The sequence below is a fragment of the Puma concolor genome, chromosome A1 (assembly GCF_028749965.1).
Source record: "Puma concolor isolate L17-30 chromosome A1, mPumCon1.1.hap2, whole genome shotgun sequence".
Classification (NCBI taxonomy): domain Eukaryota; kingdom Metazoa; phylum Chordata; class Mammalia; order Carnivora; family Felidae; genus Puma; species Puma concolor.
Window position 1 is genome coordinate 198,598,388 of NC_141667.1, and position 21,935 is coordinate 198,620,322.

The 21,935-nt window shown below is 36.3% G+C and overlaps 1 non-coding gene across 1 annotated transcript; it reads right to left on the minus strand.

Moving 5' to 3' along the window:
• Nucleotides 1-5,887: 5,887 nt before the first annotated feature.
• LOC112861897 (U6atac minor spliceosomal RNA) lies at nt 5,888-6,019 on the minus strand. The gene has a single exon (XR_003223771.1). It is a non-coding gene; the product is annotated as a U6atac minor spliceosomal RNA (small nuclear RNA).
• Nucleotides 6,020-21,935: the final 15,916 nt, after the last annotated feature.

The window sequence follows — 21,935 nt, forward strand, 5'->3', positions numbered from 1 at the left end:
GGCAGTTAGTGCCCTTTACCATATTTCTTTATCATCCTTATCCTAGAATTTCATTCTAAATGTCATCTTCTCCATAAAGCTAGCTTTATCCTCTTAGCCAGAAACTATCAGTTCCTGGACATGAGGAATGAAGTCTAATTCATCACTCTGTTCCTTCCTGCCTTATCCATTGTAATTGTTCATTTGATGCAGGGTTTTTATAGGAGTTCCTAGCAGTCTAGGTTTCTAGCTTTCAGAGCATATATAGAGTATTAGTGTTTGTTTTGATGTGGAATTCATGCATATCTTTTTGTTCTTTTATCTTATAGATGATAATGACATGAATATTTGCTGTCTATCCTTCCCAGTACTGTGATTTTCATGATAACAGCAATCATGTTGTTTTAATCACCATTGTATACCCTTCACTTAACACAGAATCTAGCTTATAAAAGGACCTCAGCAAACACAGTATTTGTTAAATGGGTGAACTTAGGGTCAGGATGATGATATCTTGCAAGACAAAGGGAGACAAACAACTCCTTAAAGATCAAATGCTTAACCTCAAAAAAAAAAAAAAAACTGTTAAGATATGTGTACATATCTACTTTCTATCATACCCAACTGCTTTTCAATAGCTAGGTTATGTCCAAATCTTTCACTAATGTGTATGTTTGTCTGGAAGTTGAAAAATCAAACTAGCATGATATCAAGGAACCATGGAGTTTTCAAAGTTTTATAAAAGCTAACTCTAGAGAATAAATAATAGGAAGGAAAAAGAGAAAGAGAAAACTTTTTGGACTAAAAAAGATAGGAATGTCATTCTGCCTGATCAGAAATAGGACTCGGGAGTACCTGGAAAACTCTCTGGTAGGTGCCAACACATCAGAGCTATGTAACTTTATGAACTCCCACCGAAACTAGATCTTAGAAACTGGCCTTGTCAGTTTCTCCAGAGTTGCCCATGACTTTGGGTAAATGCTGGCATAGTAGCCTTCAGATTCAAGGGCCTTGAGACTCAAACCAAGAGGATATCAGCAGTCAGCCCTGATTTTCCACTTCCGATTTTTTTTAGTGCATCTGGCACATACTGACAAACAAGAATCATGGTAGCTTTCCAGGTCAGGTAAGGAAAGGCATATTGCTCAACATAAATGGTACTATCAAAAATAGCTGAGACATATAAGTGTTATATACTTACAGCTATTGTCTAATCACAATGAGTTACCATTTTAGTTAACTTTACAGCTCTTTTTATCTTACAAGCCACATTGCTTCCCATGAAAAGTTTTGTTTCAAAACATTTATTTTGAAAATTATTTCTATTAACATTTACTATGACAAATATATTCTTAAAGTGTGGATTTAAAACCGTGATCTTTCTTTGAGCTTTAGTTTCTGTTCTAGCTATTTTATTGAACCTCTAATTAGAGTTACAGAGATACTGTTTGTTTTGGATATATAAGTCTCTCTTCATACATGTGTATAGGAGAGACCTTATATGAACTATGCAAACTGAAAAATCACTGTTAAAATAGAAACCCCACTACAGAAATCACCCCCATCCAGTTCAGTTTTCTTGTCTTTAGATGATTTATTTGATTCTATGAAATCCTCATGTTTATTCTACTCAACACAATAATATTTTTCTTTTAGTTAAAACTTCTCTGTTAAGTCACGAACAACTTTTGTTGGATAGTCTTATTTTGCCCTTCAGAACCCCCTCTTCTAAGTCTGTGACCCTGAGGTTCTTACTCTACATGATTTTTCATGAATCATCTGGGAAAATTTCCAAGAGTGTTGAAGCACAGCCAGGAAGCTGAGGAAATGTTGAAGAGAGCTGGAGAAAAACTGCTGGGAGGGTCAGAAGAATGTCAGAGAAGGTCGGGAAACATCAAACCCAGAAAGGCTCCAAACACGTGCCCTGCGGTCAATATCACGTCACAGACAAAGCTTCAAAAATACCAAGGTTAGAAAGCTACTTTGCATTACTTTTTCTCTCTCTCTTCATTAGCTTTCTTAACATTTACTATTAAGGAGACGAATAGTACAGTAATAGAAATATATTAGCAAGAATGTTATGGCCAGATAATAACTACTTAATAATAAACATAACAACTACCAAATATTGAGAATTCTCTGTTCAGCATTATATTGATCACTTCACATACATAATCCCATTCCACCATTCTATAGTATTATCATCCCACTTTTCTGATACAGAATCTGAAAATAAAAGAACTTGTGTTAATTTAATAAGGTTACTCAACCAATGAGAGAAATTCAGAAACAGGTATACTAGACCACAAAGTTCCTTTAGCCATGTTATGGCAGAGACTTTTGCAATTGTCTAATACTGCAAATATACGTGATTACTAAATTAACTGTAAGTATAATTTTACTTTTCTTTCCTCCTATAAGCCAACTTTAGCACAATAAGAAAATATTCAACTTATGCTGGTTTAAGGAAAGGTTAAATTTGTTTCAATTGTTAAAAAAAGATCAAATCCGTAATACTGATATGGGTAGAATTATTATCCTAATATCTAAAAAAACTCAAATTATAATAGGGAAAAACACTAAGCATATATAAGCATAGTAAATGACAAATGATTTGAAACACTCTTGAATTCTACAGAATTACTGAAGATCTTACTTGCATGATATGCCTAAAAATATTCTAAATATCTCAGGGAGCTGAAAACAAAACAACAGTACACTCTCTGTACCCATCTGAGCAAGTGTTTTTACACTACCCAGAGCCAAATATATAATTTAAAAAGAGCATGAGCCATTCCCGGAGGTAGAAGAAAATGAAGAACCCAAATTTTCTTCCCTGTTTTATTCCTAACATCTCAACCAGTAGAATATAACAGATTGTTGGTAATGGCTTTAAGTTGAATTACAAGGCTCATTTTGCTACAGGCACACTGGTTTTTGCTTCGTTCCTCCAATTCTCTTGTTTTCTCTTACTTCTAAACCCTTATATGTGGTTCTATGAGAAATCTCTTCCTTAATTCTTTCACTAATTGAACTATACACTCTTCCTCTAAATGTCAAGACAAATGTAGCCAACTAAGGAAAAATTCCATGATCTATATCACCTCTCCATGATTTAAACACTCATAATACCATAAAACATTAATAGCATATATCACAGTTCCTGAAGTATATATTTATTTGCTTAATCAGGTAGTGAGTACCTCTCTTCCATAAGCTTAAAGTAATGTGTGAACAGAGATGATGCAGGAAGCAGAGTAATGGTCCACAAAGATGTCCATGTTCTAATCCCTGGATCCTACTAGTATGTTACATGGCCAAGGGGAGTTAGAATTGCAAACAGAAATATGCTTGCAATCAGCTGACCCTAAAATAGGGAAACTTCTGGATTATCAGGAGTGGAAGTCATGTGATCACAAATATCCTCAGAAGTGAAAGAAGGAGTTGGGAGAATCAGTGTCAAAATGATTCAGTGTGAGAAAGGCTAGACCAAGCATTACTGGTTTGAAGATGGAAGGTGGTCATGAGCCAAGGAATACGGGTAGCCTTTAGAAGCTGGAAAAAGCAAGGAAATGGTTTCTCCTCTGGTGCCTCAGAAAGGAATGCAGCTCAGCTAGCAATTTGGCTTTCGCCCGATGATAACATGTTAGACTTCTAACCTACAGAGCTATATGATAATATATTTTGCTGTGTTTAACCACTAAGCATGTTGTAATTTGTTTCAGCAGTCATAGAAAGAAAATAGTAGATATTATTCCCAGAATCTGGTGCATGCCTGGTACATGGTGTTTGATACTATTTGTTTAATAAACAAATAGATAATAAGCTTGAAGGATGTGCTATATCAACTGGATGGTACTGAGGTCCCAATATTTTCTTCTCCTATTTATAAATTAATTTGAGTCAAGAAACATTAAAAAAACACACAAACAGTATTCTGTGGTTTGAAAATTATAGGTCACATTCTAAAGCCTGCATGCATGGCAGATTTAGAACGAGAGTTTACACCACCCACCTTCACCAGAGCTTTGTATGATCAGGCTCTCTGAGTGTGAGCAGTGAGTTAATGTGAAGGGGACATAGCTGGCCAAGTACTAAAACCTCTTTTAGAAGCCAAATGTCATATAATTTTTGCCTCAAATTAAAGGACTCCTATTATCTTGGAGTGACTCTACCTTCTGTTTACAAATTATTTCACTTCTGTTTTGTCATTTACAGCAATCCTGTGGACTACCTGTTTCTAATCTTATTTTCATGTCATTAATCAAGGCTCAAAACATGTTATTAATTAAGGGTCTGTCCTGGTAAAAGTGTATGAAAGGAAGGTAGAGCATCCCACTTCAGAAGGCAGTAGGGAGGATTATTTCATCCCTGGCATTTTTTTTTTACATGGCCTATGCATGGTGCGCTGGGGTGGCTCAGTCAGTTGGGCGTCTGACTTCAGCTCAGGTCATGATCTCACAGTTCAAGAGTTCAAGTTTTCCATCCGGCTCTGTGTTGACAGCTTCGGATTCTGTGTCTCCCTCTCTCTCTGCCCCTCCCCTGCTAACACACTCTCTCTCTCAAAACTGAATAAATATTAAAAAAATTAAAAACATAATAAAATGGCCTGTGCATGACAAAAATAAAAAGCAGACCAACTTTCTTTGGCTTGACTCTGTTTAACTTATCTACAAGACGATGCTATGCTCTCCCTCCCTATCTCCCTCTATGGCACTATAATGTGGGATTTAAATCCAGGCTCACTGAACTCAATATCCACTTTTCTTCAGTCACATCATGTCTTCTTTCTGGAATTAGGCTTCCTCTGTTCAAATTCTTTTCACATGTGAACATTACTTGTCCTTTCTCTGCCTCATTTTCATTATCTATAAAAGGACAGCAACTGTATCTCAAAGGTAGTTCCTGGATTTAATATATGAAAAAAAATGCATACGATAGCATCTGTCTTAGAAAAGCATTCTGTACATGTTAGCTCTTACAAGAGCTTTGAAATTGTCCCTGGAGAAACTTCTCAGGAAGATTATGGTGTGAGGTTGGAAGAAATATTTTCCTAAACTATATGAGTGACTGTTGAAATAATCCTATGAAGTATGCGTAAAAATAGTTTATCTAACATGACTCCTAAAAAAAATGAGTTGGACACAGTTCATGAGGTCAAGCCTTACGTCAGGCTCTGCAATGACAGCACAGCACAGAGCCTGCTTGGGATTCTCTCCTCTCTCTGCCTTTCCCCAACATGTGCATGCACACTCTTCCTCTCTGTCTCAAAACAAATTAATAAACTTAAATAAAATAAAATAAAATAAAATAAAATAAAATAAAAGTAAAGTGAAATGAAATGAAATGAAATGAAATGAAATAAAATAAAATAAAATAAAATAAAATAAAATAAAATAAAATAAGTTGGATTAACTAGAAGGTTTTAATTTGTTAACTAGTGTGTTCATATTTTAGGACAAAGCCAACTCATTTGAGCCAATATAACTACATCAAGCTCCATTTGTTAAGCCATGTGACCAGGGTTCAAATCCTAACTCTACCACTTACTATGTGTGTTAACTTTAGGCAAGTTAACTAACCTTTTGATGCCTCTATTATGTCACCTATAAGATAGGGATAATGATACTGACCTCACAGGGTTGCTGAGTATTAGTAAGTTCATACTTGAAATGCACTTAAAAAATAGTGACTGTCATATATGTGTTCAATAATTACTTATTTTTATGGTAATATGACAAGGTGATCTTTCAAGAAATCTTAATTATGTGTTTATTTTTAAGTATTTAATTAAATTCCAGTTAACATACAGTGTAATATTAGTTTCAGGTGTACACTATAGTGATTCAATATTTCTATACACAACCCTATGCTCATCATAAGCACACTCTTAAATCCTCATTGCCTATAAAAATGATGGTTAGATGCCACAAAGTAGGTAGCAATGCCTTACCCATATATATGTTGTCAGGACCAAGGGCCTCTTTCATCCTTGTCAATCAACAGGAGTGCTATAACCTTCTCTCCTTTTACACATCACAAAATCTTAATTATTTGAACACTAGAGACATCAGCGGATTTCTAATGGTTTAAATACCTAAAACGACAACAACAAAGTAAATAGCATATACTCTTCTAGGCCATGGTCACCTACCACAAAGCAGACTTAAGATATACTTACTTCACATATTCCCCAGCTAGTTAAGCTACAAAGGGAATTCTAAAGGTTTTGTTGTGGAAGTTATAAAATTAAAACTATGGCAGTGGAATATTCATGAAGCCTTTTGTTTCATTTTCTGGTATATGAAAATAACTTTCAAAAAGTTAAGTGGAATGCTTTTATTTGTTTCCTGTCATACATTCTAAATGGCCTTTAAAAGTCAGTAACTGTTACTCAAGAATAATGAGGTATATTATTCTCTCAATGCACATGTAAATCTCCAATTAACACTAATGGTATTTATGGCAATGAAAACAAAAAGAAACCTACTTCAGTGTCTCAAAATAATCTTTATTTTTGATACCTACCTTTTTACCATCTAAGTGCAGTCAAGCACATATAAACAAATTAGTATTAAGCATCACTTTGACACTTCCATTCATGTTGACATTCTGAAATACTGTCTTTAAACAGTAATGTGTTTTAAAGCAGAGATGTGACTTTAGATTTAAGAATTTATATGTCTTTCCTATCTCTGCCATTAATATTAAAATATAAAAAAATAAGCATACACAGTCCTAGTATTACTTGAGAAATACAAAAAAGGTGAATTTTTAAAATATGTGTGGCAAAATATTTTTAAGAACAGTATTTCAAAAGATTATCTTTTTATGCACATATATAACTAGAATCCTAATATCCCCTTAAGACACAATCCTATATCCCTCTTTAGTAAATACTTTTTCTTAGATTTCTATAATTTTAGTCTTAATCATATAGTGAATTCTTCCTAAGAAGAAAGCGTTTAAATGGAAAAGTGAAATACCATTAAGATACTATTGAACTGAAATAGCATCTTAAAGAATATATGTTTAAGGTATTGTGAAACTGCCTGAAAGAGATAGGAGAGCACAACTGAAATAATTATTTTTATTATTCTAAGTGTAGAATGATCTACAGCCACTCATAGATCTTTGGTAGAATTTGAAACTTTAACATAATTCTTCTTTTTTCTTAAGTTCGTTTGTTTATATTTATTTAGAAAGAGGCAGAGCATGAGCAGAGGAGGAGCAGACATAGAGGGGGAGAGAGAGAAGCCCAAGCAGGCTCTGCCCTTCAGTGCAGAGCCCAAGGTGGGGCTCAAATTGATGAACCATGAGATCAAGACCTGAGCCTAAATCAATAAGTGGACGCTTAACCAGCTGAGACAACCAGGCACCCCTGAATCTTTAAGATAATTCTACAAAGACACTGGACTACACATAAAAGTATAAATCCCTATGTAGAAAAAATAAGCCCAGTATAACAGATTTCAATCAAACAAGAATAAAGGGTATTATAATATACAGAAGGAATATGTTGATATAGCCCAAACCTATTAATTTGTTATGGCATTATTTACGTTTGAATGCTGAATAAACATATCTTCCAGAAAAATTATTTAAAGCAACTATAGCAAGTAAATAACTTATCAAAACATAGGAAAAATATAGTTCCTGACTAATAAAACAGAACATTTCCCTCTAAAAATCTTGACTAATGAAGTAAAAGTGTCTTCAAACTGAGATATTTATCTAACATCCACTCATCTAGAATACAACCATATCTAAACAAAGGTTATCATTCCTTTCTAGGTAAAGAGAAGTTGACATTTTAAGAAGCTAACTTATTAAAACAACAGGTAGGTTTTATTTTACATGCCCATTCATCTAAGAAAATTTTATTGACTTCTTAGAGATTAGGCCTAGAACAGTGCCCAAACCACAGCAGGCACTTGATAAATATTTTTTAATGAATAAATTAATTAACTAAATTTTGGAAATCCTATTGGCAACATCAGAAATGTATTTAAGTCTCTCCTATACCATGTCTCTCAGTGTCAGGCAGTAGGTAAATATATATTAGTTGGTTTTATAAAGCTCAAAGTATAACTGGATATAGAGGAAAAAGCAGATTATTATGATTTAATATAGTATGATACATAATATGGTAAATGACATTTGAATGGATTAATGCCATTCCATGACATTGCATGCATACAAAAAGTCTATTTTTGACTAAAGTATTAAGATTTACTTTAAAACATTTTTCCCAAGATTACTTAGTTAACTCATCCCTATATACATAACTTATCAGATTATGTCAATGAATATATTTTTAGGAAGTACAATAATACAAAGAATACTTGAAAATGTATTCTTTGTATAATTATATTTTTGTTAATTATATTTTTGCATTCTTTTTTATTAATGAAAAGTAAAAAATGCTATCTACAGGGTTTTAACCAACCTAATGATTACCTTATCATGAAATTAGCAATTTGCACTCATTTTGTTGATGATATTATTAATTCTATAAGATGGAACATTGGTTAGACATAGTTTAGGGGTGTGTAAGAGTATGTTTGCTTTTTTGTGTGTGATTATATTAATTACAACTGGGATTTGACTTACACATGACTGGTAGATGAAATTGTTTCACACTGATTTAAAACCATATGTATTTTTAGCTTTCTGTCTTCTAATATGACCATGCAACTGATCCTGATTGATAAACCTGTTATCTGTACAGTAGTAGGATCACTCTACATGGTAGGACGTCAGGGTTCATTAGACCCAATTTTCATTTTGAGTTTCTTTTTTGAAAAGTTCTAACTCTTTTTAAGACTTGTTATTTTATGACATTTATTCTATCTTAGCTGTCCTTCAAAGAACAAGAAGAAAATTTATTTAGTATTTTTAAATTGAATAAAACTCATTCTATCCCACAATTAAAATGTACATTCACTGTCTCTTTTTTATGAATCTAACACACATATTGGCTCTTATACAGTTGATCCCTGGGCTTGAACTGTGCCAGTCCACTTACACACAGATTTTCTTTCAATACGGTACAGTACTATAAATGTATTTTTTCTTCCTCCTGATGTTCTTGATGTTTTCTTTAGTTTGCATTATTGTAAGAATACGGTATATAACAAATATAAAATATATGTTAATTGACTATTTGTGTAAGCTTCTGGTCATCAGTAGACTATTAGCAGCCAAGTTTTAGACGAGTCAAAAGTTATATACACAGTTTTTTAAAAAAATGTTTTTAATGTTTATTTATTTTTGAGAGAGGGAGAGAGATGGAGCGTGAGTGGGGGAGGGACAGAGAGAGAGGGAGATACAGAATCGGAAGCAGGCTCCAGGTTCCGAGCTGTCAGCGCAGAGCCCAATGCGGGGCTCGAACTCACAGACTGTGAGATTGTGACTTGAGCCGACATCGGACACTTAACCGACAGAGCCACAGGCGCCCCTATATACACAGTTTTTGACTGCACAGGGGATCAGCACTACTAACCCTCTGCTGTTCAAGGGCTAACTGTATTTCCCATACATTGAAATATTTTGTTTTTTAATTACCCTAAGATTTCATTACTGGTCATTTCTTATTCCCAACCATGCTAAAATAAGTCTAAAACAAAAATAAAATGGAAAAGAATGATGGAATCACCTACAAAGATGATATAATAAGAAACTGATTATCTCTCAGCTTTCTTAGTGTATTGCCAAAATTACTGCATCATCTTCCAAGAATGTATTATATTCTGCCTTTGGATTTCACTGGGTAGTTGAAAATTCAAATGTCTTAATTTATCCGTTTAATAGAAAAGTGAAGAAAATTGAAATGAAGAAAATTGAAATGAAGACATTTTACAATTATTATATGAATCAAAATGAATGCAAAATTATTCATGAAGCATTGTTGACATTAATCCTAATAGTTAAATTGATCATATAATTCTATAAATCACATAATGAATAATGAAAAAAGAAAATCTATAAATCATATAATGAATAACTAAGGACAAACAGAAAATGTGGTATTTATTTCCAGTTAGCATTTTGGTGGGAAGAACCTCATCATGCCAAGGACCATTCCATTTCCCTAAAAAGAATATATGGCAATATTCATTCATTTCTATTTCTCCTGGTATGCTGAGGGTTCAATAACCACTATATGATCCCCAAAAGTCATAAATGAAATACATAATACTGGATATTTCAGAGATACTGTCTAAAAAAAATTTAGGAATGTCTTATATGTTTTATAATCATTCATACTCATAAGCATCCACACAATCATGAGGTCCCAAATACTCTCAGGAAAGTTTCTCAGAAGCCTCTCAACAGGCTTAATATAGAAATTATTATGCATCTAGGGGCGCCTGGGTGGCTCAGTCCGTTAGGCGGCCGACTTCAGCTCAGGTCATGATCTCGCAGTCCGTGAGTTCAAGCCCCGCGTCAGGCTCTGTGCTGACAGCTCAGAGCCCCGAGCCTGTTTCAGATTCTGTGTCTCCCTCTCTCTGACCCTCCCCCGTTCATGCTCTGTCTCTCTCTGTCTCAAAAATAAATAACCGTTAAAAAAAATTAAAAAAAAGAAATTATTATGCATCTAAAAATACATTCTTCTTTTTAAATGGCAAATCTTTAAAAAAATGAAAGTGAATTTTATTACATGGTTTGTTATTAAATAATTTAATAAAATTTTAAGTCTTCTGATTAAATCAGATTCCCCCCCCCCCACTAATTTACAAGGCAGTCTTAAAAAAGTGGCTCTTAATTGACAGTGGATTTCAATTGTGACAAAAATTAAGCAAAAAAGAGGGATGGGATGAAGAAAAAGACACATTAGGATGCTAACCTGGGAGGAAATCTGTCCTAGTGGGGTTTTGGCAGTGATTACCCACTACATGCTTTTCCAAAAATATGAATGTATTGATTTTTATGAATCTTCAGGGGGAAAAAAAGTAATTCATCTTCACTGGATTAAAAAAAAAAGATCTATTAAGACTATTGATTAATAATGACAGATATTGTGAAATTACATAGTAACCACCATATTTTTTCCAGTCAAGATGCATGTAATTTCTGTGCAGTGAAAATAACTCCAAAGGTTAGACTAAATACTCTGTTGGATTTCAACCCGTTTTGTATTTCATCCAGAAATTTATCCTAAAACTCCTTTATTATATTACAGGTAAATACCTAGTGTGTCTTGGTCTTTGAACAACTTTGAAAATCTTAATGGATCTCCTATTAATGACTTGAATAAAATTTTAATACATACTCATTACTTATTTTTAGGAATTATGTTCTTAACTTTTGGGAAATTACACTTCAATAGTTTTAGAGTTTGTCCTGTTAATACACCCTAGGGAGTAACCTGACAATCATTTTAAAAGTATACCTTGGGGCGCCTGGGTGGTGCAGTCGGTTGGTTAAGCGTCCGACTTCAGCCAGGTCACGATCTAGCGGTCCGTGGGTTCGAGCCCCGCATCAGGCTCTGGGCTGATGGCTCGGAGCCTGGAGCCTGTTTCCGATTCTGTGTCTCCCTCTCTCTCTGCCCCTCCCCCGTTCATGCTCTGTCTCTCTCTGTCCCAAAAATAAATAAAACGTTGAAAAAAAAAATTAAAAAAAATAAATAAATAAATAAATAAATAAATAAATAAATAAATAAATAAATAAAAATAAATAAATAAAAGTATACCTTATGGGAGGCTTAAGCCCTGACACATATTTTCTTATTCCAGAGTAAATCCCAAGTGGCAGAACTTTAACTTTCTTAGCTCATTTATCTTTTATTTATTTTTTTCTTCTCTAATAATTTTCTATCTTTGTTTTTGTTTCTGTTTCAATCAGGTTCAAGAATTGGTTTTCCAAGTAAAGCCAATGCCTGCTAAGTCCTCGGGATGTCTGGCTTGCTGGGACCTAATCTTTCACCTCCTCAAAGACCAGAAACTTTAGCAAATTTGGGGCATCTCAAAATGAGAGTAATTCACACATAAACAATACTATATTAAATTTTCAGGACAGTGGTTAATACTCTGGCTTAGTGGTTGCCCAACTGATTTATATCACTCTAGGTTTATAGTACAAACTCAAGGAGGTCTATACTCTGCTGCATCTATGTAAACAATCAGGCTAAAAAAATAAAGCCAGCATTTTTTTGCAGTCAGGAATAACTTTTAGAGACTTTTATAATCACAATGGAGAAATATTTACACAATTCATTTAAGTATCCAGATTTGGTGAAGTACCTTATTATGTTCAGATTTTTGTGTGATTGATATAAATATAATCATTCAGTGGGAAAAAAATCTAATGATTTAGTTTTATTATACGGTAGTGTAATAAATTATTAACTAGTTTTGTATCTAACCTAGTAATATTATACTAACATTTTTTATTAATTGCCTATAAATAGCACTTCAAATGCTCTCTGAACCAATTTTAATATCCAACTGGTTTCCTCACCAATTAGTTGAATAAACTCTTTGACACATATTCATTATATATTAATATGAGAATCATGTTTCTCAATTTTTGAATATTATATTTTAAGATAAAAAAGCATATGAATATTTGTCCCTATTCTCCCTACAGTAAGACTATTCCAAAGACAATTCCAATACTATTTTAACCATATTTTCATATCATATTACTTCTAGTAATTCACTGAGAAAAGAAATCAACTTATTCTAAATCAGGTAAATGCAATTTGACTGTTTGGAGGCAGCCATAAAAGAAGGTAAAATTGAAAAATAGCATGTATTGAGCTTTTCTATATACAAGACACCTTAAATTGTATTACTTCTTCTAGTCTCACAACTATGTGAGATTAGTTTGCATACATCCATATATTCTGCTAGGTAACTGCCTTATAGTGCCTATCCTAATATTCATCACATACTATTGCAGTTAATTTTAAGACTATCTTTCCTGCTAAATTAAATACATCCTGTGGGAAACTTTATGTTATTGTTCATATATGTATCCAACTACACAGAATTGATGTGGAATGTATTTTATTCAATAAATTTTAATTGAATGAATAAATGGGTAGATAAATCAATAAACATTAAAATTTATAGCCAGATTTAAACTAAAAGTGTGTGTTTTGATCAATCCTAAGAGTGGTCTAAATAATATTATTATAGTATAAATAGATGTAGTTCCTGGTAGAGTTATAAAACATGAAATTATATTCTCCTTCATCCCATTGTTTTCTATGATGCTTTCTATCTTTATTTCATTTTGTTTTCAGCATGACCACCCATCCTCAAGAGCCCATGAAAAGCTTATGCATGATTAGAATCAAAGCTTCAATGCCCAAAAGCCCTGGTTCAAGCCCTGATTCAACAACCTCCTCCAATAGGTCATTTTCAACTCTCTAGATCTTAACTTTCTCTTCTTCAATCTGAGTATAAAACTGTCTGTTTTAAAGTATTGTAGAGAAGAAAAAGTAAAATACCTTAGATATGTACTTAACATAGAGACTAATAGAGATGTTATCACCAAATAATGCTCTTCTTCATTTATAATTCCCTCTTGATAACCCACAACCAAGGACCATAGGCTCTGCCAGAAAACGCAACCTGGCTTACCATCATTTACTGCCAATTTTAGACAAGTATTTAATCACTTTAAATCTCAATTTTCTGAAATTCAAAATGAGGGAAGAAGAGTAGCAATTCAGAAACTGGCCAATGTACCAGAATCATCAGCATTACATGGAAATTTGTTAGAAAGGTAATATTTCATTCTCACCCGTGAACTACTGAGTCAAAAGTTTTGTATTTACAAGATTTCAGGTGATTCACAAGCATATTAAATTTTAAACATCTCAAACTAAATTAAGCCATCTTTCTGCTCCCAGTTCTGAAGATATGAAAATATTTAAAAAATAATATCCATGTTATTATATTAGCAACACTTAACATTTTAAACTTTTTAATTATATATCATTCCAGTTATCAACTGCTAAGTTACAATCTGCTACAAAGCTTGGTGGAATGAAACCACAACTATTTTATTCTGTTGGTAAGGAATTCAGACAGAACCCAGAAAGAATGCCTTGCATCTGCTTCACAGTGTTTGGCGACTTCACTGGAAAGGCTTAAATTAGTTGGGGTTAGTTGAATGACAGGTGTTGGAGTCATCTGTAGGGTTCTTCACTCACAAGACTGACACTTAGTCTGGGCTAACTAGGAGATTAGGCATATCTGAATTGTTTATTGAAATGTCTATGTGAGGCCTCCCAAGGAACTTGAGCTTCTCTCAGTAGTCTAACCTCAGAATGGTGAGCCTTCTGATATGACATCTCAGGGCTTGAAAAGAAAATGTTCTATAGAACCCAAGGGAGAAGCTAAATGATCACTTCTGCTTTAGCTTTATTTCCAGTGTATTCAATTACTCCAAACACTAATAGATTTTCCCAATTTCATGGAAAGAGAATATGAATCCTCCATTTCCATAGAAAGGGTCAAAAATTAGCAGCCACGTTTTTAAGCCTAAATATTAATGATTTTGTTTTTATGGAAATGCCTCTCAAATACGTTCACCAAAATGACTTCTGAAGAAGAATGAAATAGACAACAGTGGCAGTTCTCGGGGTAATGACATCACCAGGATAGTAGAAAAGGAAGTTTCAGCCCTTATTCTCACACGGAAATACAATTGAACAATGATATGAAGACTAAAATACCTTTATGAGAGGTCCAGAATCCAGTTAAGTTGCAGTAACTCTGATGGGCACAAAACCAAGAAAAAAATGCACTGAAACAGACAAGAAGAACAATTTCACCTTAGCCACAAGAGTCCCTTCTCCTAGGTGGCAAAACTCAGCATGGAGAGAAAGCACCCTGAGCTATAACTTCCTCCTTAGAGTGGAGAGAGGGAGAGATGGGGTATGTAAATGGCTACAGTCCCCTGCCTTTCAGTGGGCTCCCTAAGGGGATGGCTTCTATCTCATCTAAGACAGAGCCCTTAAAGAATTAGCATTGTCTGGATTCTGGACAGCTAGAAAAAAAGGAAAAGGGGTGGGAGGCTTTTAATTTTTTTTTAACGTTTATTTGTTTTTGAGACAGAAAGAGACAGAGCATGAATGGGGGAGGGTCAGAGAAAGAGGGAGACACAGACTCTGAAACAGGCTCCAGGCTCTGAGCTGTCAGCACAGAACCCGATACGGCGCTCGAACTCACAGACCGCGAGATCATGACTTGAGCCAAAGTCGGATGCTTAATGGACTGAGCCAACCAGGCACCCCATGGGGTGGGAGGCTTTTGTAGCAATCTTGAGAAAGAACAAAACTTGAGGTATCACACTTCCTAATTTTACACTATATTACAAAGCTATAGTAATTAATATAGCGTGGCACTGGCATAAGAAACAGACATATAGATCAATGGAACAAGATGAAGCCCAGGAATAAACTAGCCAATATAATGATTACCTGATCCTTCACAAGAGTGCCAAGAATAGGATGGAGAAAGGATAATATCTACAATAAATGGCATTGGGAAAACTGGATAGCAACATGCCAAAGAATGAAATTGAACCTCTATCTTATACCATACACAAATGTGAATTCAAAGTGGATTAAATACTTAAACTAAGATCCACAACTATAAAACACCTAGAAGAAAACATGGTGGAAAAGCTTCATGACATTCTTTTCTTACTCTATGATCCAGTATGGGATATATACCAGAATACACACGCCTCAATGTTAGGTGTACAGTTGGTCACAAGATAAAGTGATAAAACAATTAGTTCAAATAAGTGGCAAGCTAGTAGGGACTACATTTTGAGACAAGCAGTCTTTTTTTTTTTTTTTTAAATTTTTTTTTTTTTAACGTTTATTTATTTTTGAGACAGAGAGAGACAAAGCATGAACGGGGGAGGGTCAGAGAGAGGGAGACACAGAATCTGAAACAGGCTCCAGGCTCTGAGCTGTCAGCACAGAGCCCGACGCGGGGCTCGAACTCACGGACCGCGAGATCATGACCTGGGCCGAAGTCGGCTGCTTAACCGACTGAGCCACCCAGGCGCCCCAAGACAAGCAGTCTTTTTACATTTCCCCAAATTCTAAGTGTTTATCTGTAACCCTCTATTAAGATATTCTAATACTTACAAAGTTTTAGAACCTAATCTTCAAAGATATTACTAATAACCAACCAGATGCATAGTCAGAATTTATATAGTGAATTTCACTCTATTAATAAGCCCTGTGAAGTTTTTTTTTTTATTTATATATGAAATTTATTGTCAAATTGGTTTCCATACAACACCCAGTGCTCATCCCAAAAGGTGCCCTCCTCAATACCCATCACACACCCTCTCCTCCCTCCCACCCCCCCATCAACCCTTAGTTTGTTCTCAGTTCTCAACAGTCTCTTATGCTTTGGCTCTCTCCCACTCTAACCTCTTTTTTTTTTTTTTTTTTCCTTCCCCTCCCCCATGGGTTCCTGTTAAGTTTCTCAGGATCCACATAAGAGTGAAACCATATGGTATTTGTCTTTCTCTGTATGGCTTATTTCACTTAGCATCACACTCTCCAGTTCCATCCACGTTGCTACAAAAGGCCATATTTCATTTTTTCTCATTGCCACATAGTATTCCATTGTGTATATAAACCACAATTTCTTTATCCATTCATCAGTTGATGGACATTTAGGCTCTTTCCATAATTTGGCTATTGTTGAGAGTGCTGCTATGAACATTGGGGTACAAGTGCCCCTATGCATCAGTTCTCCTGTATCCGTTGGGTAAATTCCTAGCAGTGCTATTGCTGGGTCATAGGGTAGGTCTATTTTTAATTTTCTGAGGAACCTCCACACTGCTTTCCAGAGCGGCTGCACCAATTTGCATTCCCACCAACAGTGCAAGAGGGTTCCCGTTTCTCCACATCCTCTCCAGCATCTATAGTCTCCTGATTTGTTCATTTTGGCAACTCTGACTGGCGTGAGGTGATACCTGAGTGTGGTTTTGATTTGTATTTCCCTGATAAGGAGCGACGCTGAACATCTTTTCATGTGCCTGTTGGCCATCCGGATGTCTTCTTTAGAGAAGTGTCTATTCATGTTTTCTGCCCATTTCTTCACTGGGTTATTTGCTTTTCGGGTGTGGAGTTTGGTGAGCTCTTTATAGATTTTGGATACTAGCCCTTTGTCCGATATGTCATTTGCAAATATCTTTTCCCATTCTTTGGTTGCCTTTTAGTTTTGTTGGTTGTTTCCTTTGCTGTGCAGAAGCTTTTTATCTTCATAAGGTCCCAGGAATTCACTTTTGCTTTTAATTCCCTTGCCTTTGGGGATGTGTCGAGGAAGAGATTGCTACGGCTGAGGTCAGAGAGGTCTTTTCCTGCTTTCTCCTCTAAGGTTTGGATGGTTTCCTGTCTCACATTCAGGTCCTTTATCCATTTTGAGTTTATTTTTGTGAATGGTGTGAGAAAGTGGTCTAGTTTCAACCTTCTGCATGTTGCTGTCCAGTTCTCCCAGCACCATTTGTTAAAGAGACTGTCTTTTTTCCATTGGATGTTCTTTCCTGCTTTGTCAAAGATGAGTTGGCCATACGTTTGTGGGTCTAGTTCTGGGGTTTCTATTCTATTCCATTGGTCTATGTGTCTGTTTTTGTGCCAATACCATGCTGTCTTGATGATGACAGCTTTGTAGTAGAGGCTAAAGTCTGGGATTGTGATGCCTCCTGCTTTGGTCTTCTTCTTCAAAATTACTTTGGCTATTCGGGGCCTTTTGTGGTTCCATATGAATTTTAGGATTGCTTGTTCTAGTTTCGAGAAGAATGCTGGTGCAATTTTGATTGGGATTGCATTGAATGTGTAGATAGCTTTGGGTAGTATTGACATTTTGACAATATTTATTCTTCCGATCCATGAGCAGGGAATGTCTTTCCATTTCTTTAAATCTTCTTCAATTACCTTCATAAGCTTTCTATAGTTTTCAGCATACAGATCCTTTACATCTTTGGTTAGATTGATTCCTAGGTATTTTATGCTTCTTGGTGCAATTGTGAATGGGATCAGTTTCTTTATTTGTCTTTCTGTTGCTTCATTGTTAGTGTATAAGAATGCAACTGATTTCTGTACACTGATTTTGTATCCTGCAACTTTGCTGAATTCATGTATCAGTTCTAGCAGACTTTTGGTGGAGTCTATCGGATTTTCCATGTATAATATCATGTCATCTGCAAAAAGCGAAAGCTTGACTTCATCTTTGCCAATTTTGATGCCTTTGATTTCCTTTTGTTGTCTGATTGCTGATGCTAGAACTTCCAGAACTATGTTAAACAACAGGGGTGAGAGTGGACATCCCTGTCGTGTTCCTGATCTCAGGGAAAAAGCTCTCAGTTTTTCCCCGTTGAGGATGATGTTAGCTGTGGGCTTTTCATAAATGGCTTTTATGATCTTTAAGTATGTTCCTTCTATCCCGACTCTCTCAAGGGTTTTTATTAAGAAAGGGTGCTGGATTTTGTCAAAGGCCTTTTCTGCATCGATTGACAGGATCATATGGTTTTTCTCTTTTTTTTTTTGTTAATGTGATGTATCACGTTGATTGATTTGCGAATGTTGAACCAGCCCTGCATCCCAGGAATGAATCCCACTTGATTATGGTGAATAATTCTTTTTATATGCTGTTGAATTGGATTTGCTAGTATCTTATTGAGAATTTTTGCATCCATATTCATCAGGGATATTGGCCTGTAGTTCTGTTTTTTTACTGGGTCTCTGTCTGGTTTAGGAATCAAAGTAATACTGGCTTCATAGAATGAGTCTGGAAGTTTTCCTTCCCTTTCTATTTCTTGGAATAGCTTGAGAAGGATAGGTATTATCTCTGCTTTAAACGTCTGGTAGAACTCCCCTGGGAAGCCATCTGGTCTTGGACTCTTATTTGTTGGGAGATTTTTGATAACCGATTCAAATTCTTCGCTGGTGATGGGTCTGTTCAAGCTTTCTATTTCCTCCTGATTGAGTTTTGGAAGAGTGTGGGTGTTCAGGAATTTGTCCATTTCTTCCAGGTTGTCCAATTTGTTGGCATATAATTTTTCATAGTATTCCCTGATAATTGTTTGTATCTCTGAGGGATTGGTTGTAATAATTCCACTTTCATTCCTGATTTTATCTATTTGGGTCATCTCCCGTTTCTTTTTGAGAAGCCTGGCTAGAGGTTTGTCAATTTTGTTTATTTTTTCAAAAAACCAACTCTTGGTTTCGTTGATCTGCTCTACAATTTTTTTAGATTCTATATTGTTTATTTCTGCTCTGATCTTTATTAGTTCTCTTCTTCTGCTGGGTTTAGGCTGCCTTTGCTGTTCTGCTTCTATTTCCTTTAGGTGTGCGGTTAGATTTTGTATTTGGGATTTTTCTTGTTTCTTGAGATACGCCTGGATTGCAATGTATTTTCCTCTCAGGACTGCCTTCGCTGCGTCCCAAAGCGTTTGGATTGTTGTATTTTCATTTTCGTTTGTTTCCATATATTTTTTAATTTCTTCTCTAATTGCCTGGTTGACCCACTCATTCGTTAGTAGGGTGTTCTTTAACCTCCATGCTTTTGGAGGTTTTCCAGACTTTTTTCTGTGGTTGATTTCAAGCTTCATAGCATTGTGGTCTGAAAGTATGCATGGTATGATTTCAATTCTTGTAAACTTATGAAGGGCTGTTTTGTGACCCAGTATATGATCTATCTTGGAGAATGTTCCATGTGCACTCGAGAAGAAAGTATATTCTGTTGCATTGGGATGCAGAGTTCTAAATATATCTGTCACGTCCATCTGATCCAATGTCTCATTCAGGGCCCTTGTTTCTTTATTGACCGTGTGTCTAGATGATCTATCCATTTCTGTAAGTGGGGTGTTAAAGTCCCCTGCAATTACCACATTCTTCTCAATAAGGTTGCTTATGTTTATGAGTAATTGTTTTATATATTTGGGTGCTCCGGTATTCGGCGCATAGACACTTATAATTGTTAGCTCTTCCTGATGGATAGACCCTGTCACTATTATATAATGTCCTTCTTCATCTCTTGTTACAACCTTTAATTTAAAATCTAGTTTGTCTGATAGAAGTATGGCTACTCCAGCTTTCTTTTGGCTTCCAGTAGCATGATAAATAGTTCTCCATCCCCTCACTCTCAATCTAAAGGTGTCCTCAGGTCTAAAATGAGTCTCTTGTAGACAGCAAATAGATGGGTCTTGTTTTTTTTTATCCATTCTGATACCCTATGTCTTTTGGTTGGCGCATTTAATCCATTTACATTCAGTGTTATTATAGAAAGATGTGGGTTTAGAGTCATTGTGATGTCTGTATGTTTTATGCTTGTAGTGATGTCTCTGGTACTTTGTCTCACAGGGTCCCCCTTAGGATCTCTTGTAGGGCTGGTTTAGTGGTGACAAATTCCTTCAGTTTTTGTTTGTTTGGGAAGACCTTTATCTCACCTTCTATTCTAACTGACAGACTTGCTGGATAAAGGATTCTCGGCTGCATATTTTTTCCGTCTAGCACACTGAAAATCTCGTGCCAATTCTTTCTGGCCTGCCAAGTTTCAAAAGAGAGATCAGTCACGAGTCTTATAGGTCTCCCTTTATATGTGAGGGCACGTTTACCCCTTGCTGCTTTCAGAATTTTCTCTTTATCCTTGTATTTTGCCAGTTTCACTATGATATGTCGTGCAGAAGATCGATTCAAGTTCCGTCTGAAGGGAGTTCTCTGTGCCTCTTGGATTTCAATGTCTTTTTCCTTCCCCACTTCAGGGAAGTTCTCAGCTATTATTTCTTCAAGTACCCCTTTAGCACCTTTCCCTCTCTCTTCCTCCTCTGGGATACCAATTATGCGTATATTATTTCTTTTTAGTGTATCACTTAGTTCTCTAATTTTCCCCTCATATTCCTGGATTTTTTTATCTCTCTTTTTATCAGCTTCCTCTTTTTCCATAACTTTATCTTCTAGTTCACCTATTCTCTCCTCTGCCTCTTCAATCCGAGCCGTGGTGGTTTCCATTTTGTTATGCATTTCGTTTAAAGCGTTTTTCAGCTCCTCGTGACTGTTCCTTAGTCCCTTGATCTCTGTAGCAAGAGATTCTCTGCTGTCAGCTATACTGTTTTCAAGCCCAGCGATTAATTTTATGACTATTATTCTAAATTCACTTTCTGTTATATTATTTAAATCCTTTTTGATCAGCTCATTAGCTGTTGTTATTTCCTGGAGTTTCTTCTGAGGGGAATTCTTCCGCTTGGTCATTTTGGATAGTCCCTGGCGTGGTGAGGACCTGCAGGGCACTTCCCCTGTGCTGTGGTGTATAACTGGAGTTGGTGGGCGGAGCCGCAGTCAGACCTGATGTCTGCCCCCAGCCCACCGCTGTGTCCACAGTCAGACTGGTGTGTGCCTTTTCTTCCCCTCTCCTAGGGGCGGGATTCAATGTGGGGTGGGGGTGGCCTGTCTGGGCTACTTGCACACTGCCAGGCTTGTGATGCTGGGGATCTGGCGTCTTAGCTGGGGTGGGTAGGCAAGGTGCACGGGGGCAGGAGGGGCAGGCTTAGCTTGCTTCTCCTTAGGTGATCCACTTCAGGAGGGGCCCTGTGGCAGCAGGAGGGAGTCTAATCCGCTGCCGGAGGTTTGGCTCCGCAGAAGCGCAGAGTTGGGTGTTTGCAAGGAGCGAGCAAGTTCCCTAGCAGGAACTGGTTCTCTTTGGGATTTTGGCTGGGGGATGGGCGGGGGAGATGGCGCTGGCGAGCGCCTTTGTTCCCCACCAAACTGAGCTCTGTCGTCAAGGGGCTCAGCAGCTCTCCTTCCCTTTGTCCTCCAGCCTTCCCGCTTTCTGAGCAGAGCTGTTAACTTATGACCTCCCAGACGCTAAGTCGCGCTTGCTGTCGGAACACAGTCCGTCAGGCCCCTCCGCTTTTTGCAAGCCAGACTCGGGGGCTCTGCTTGGCCGGCGAGCCGCCCCTCCGCCCCGGCT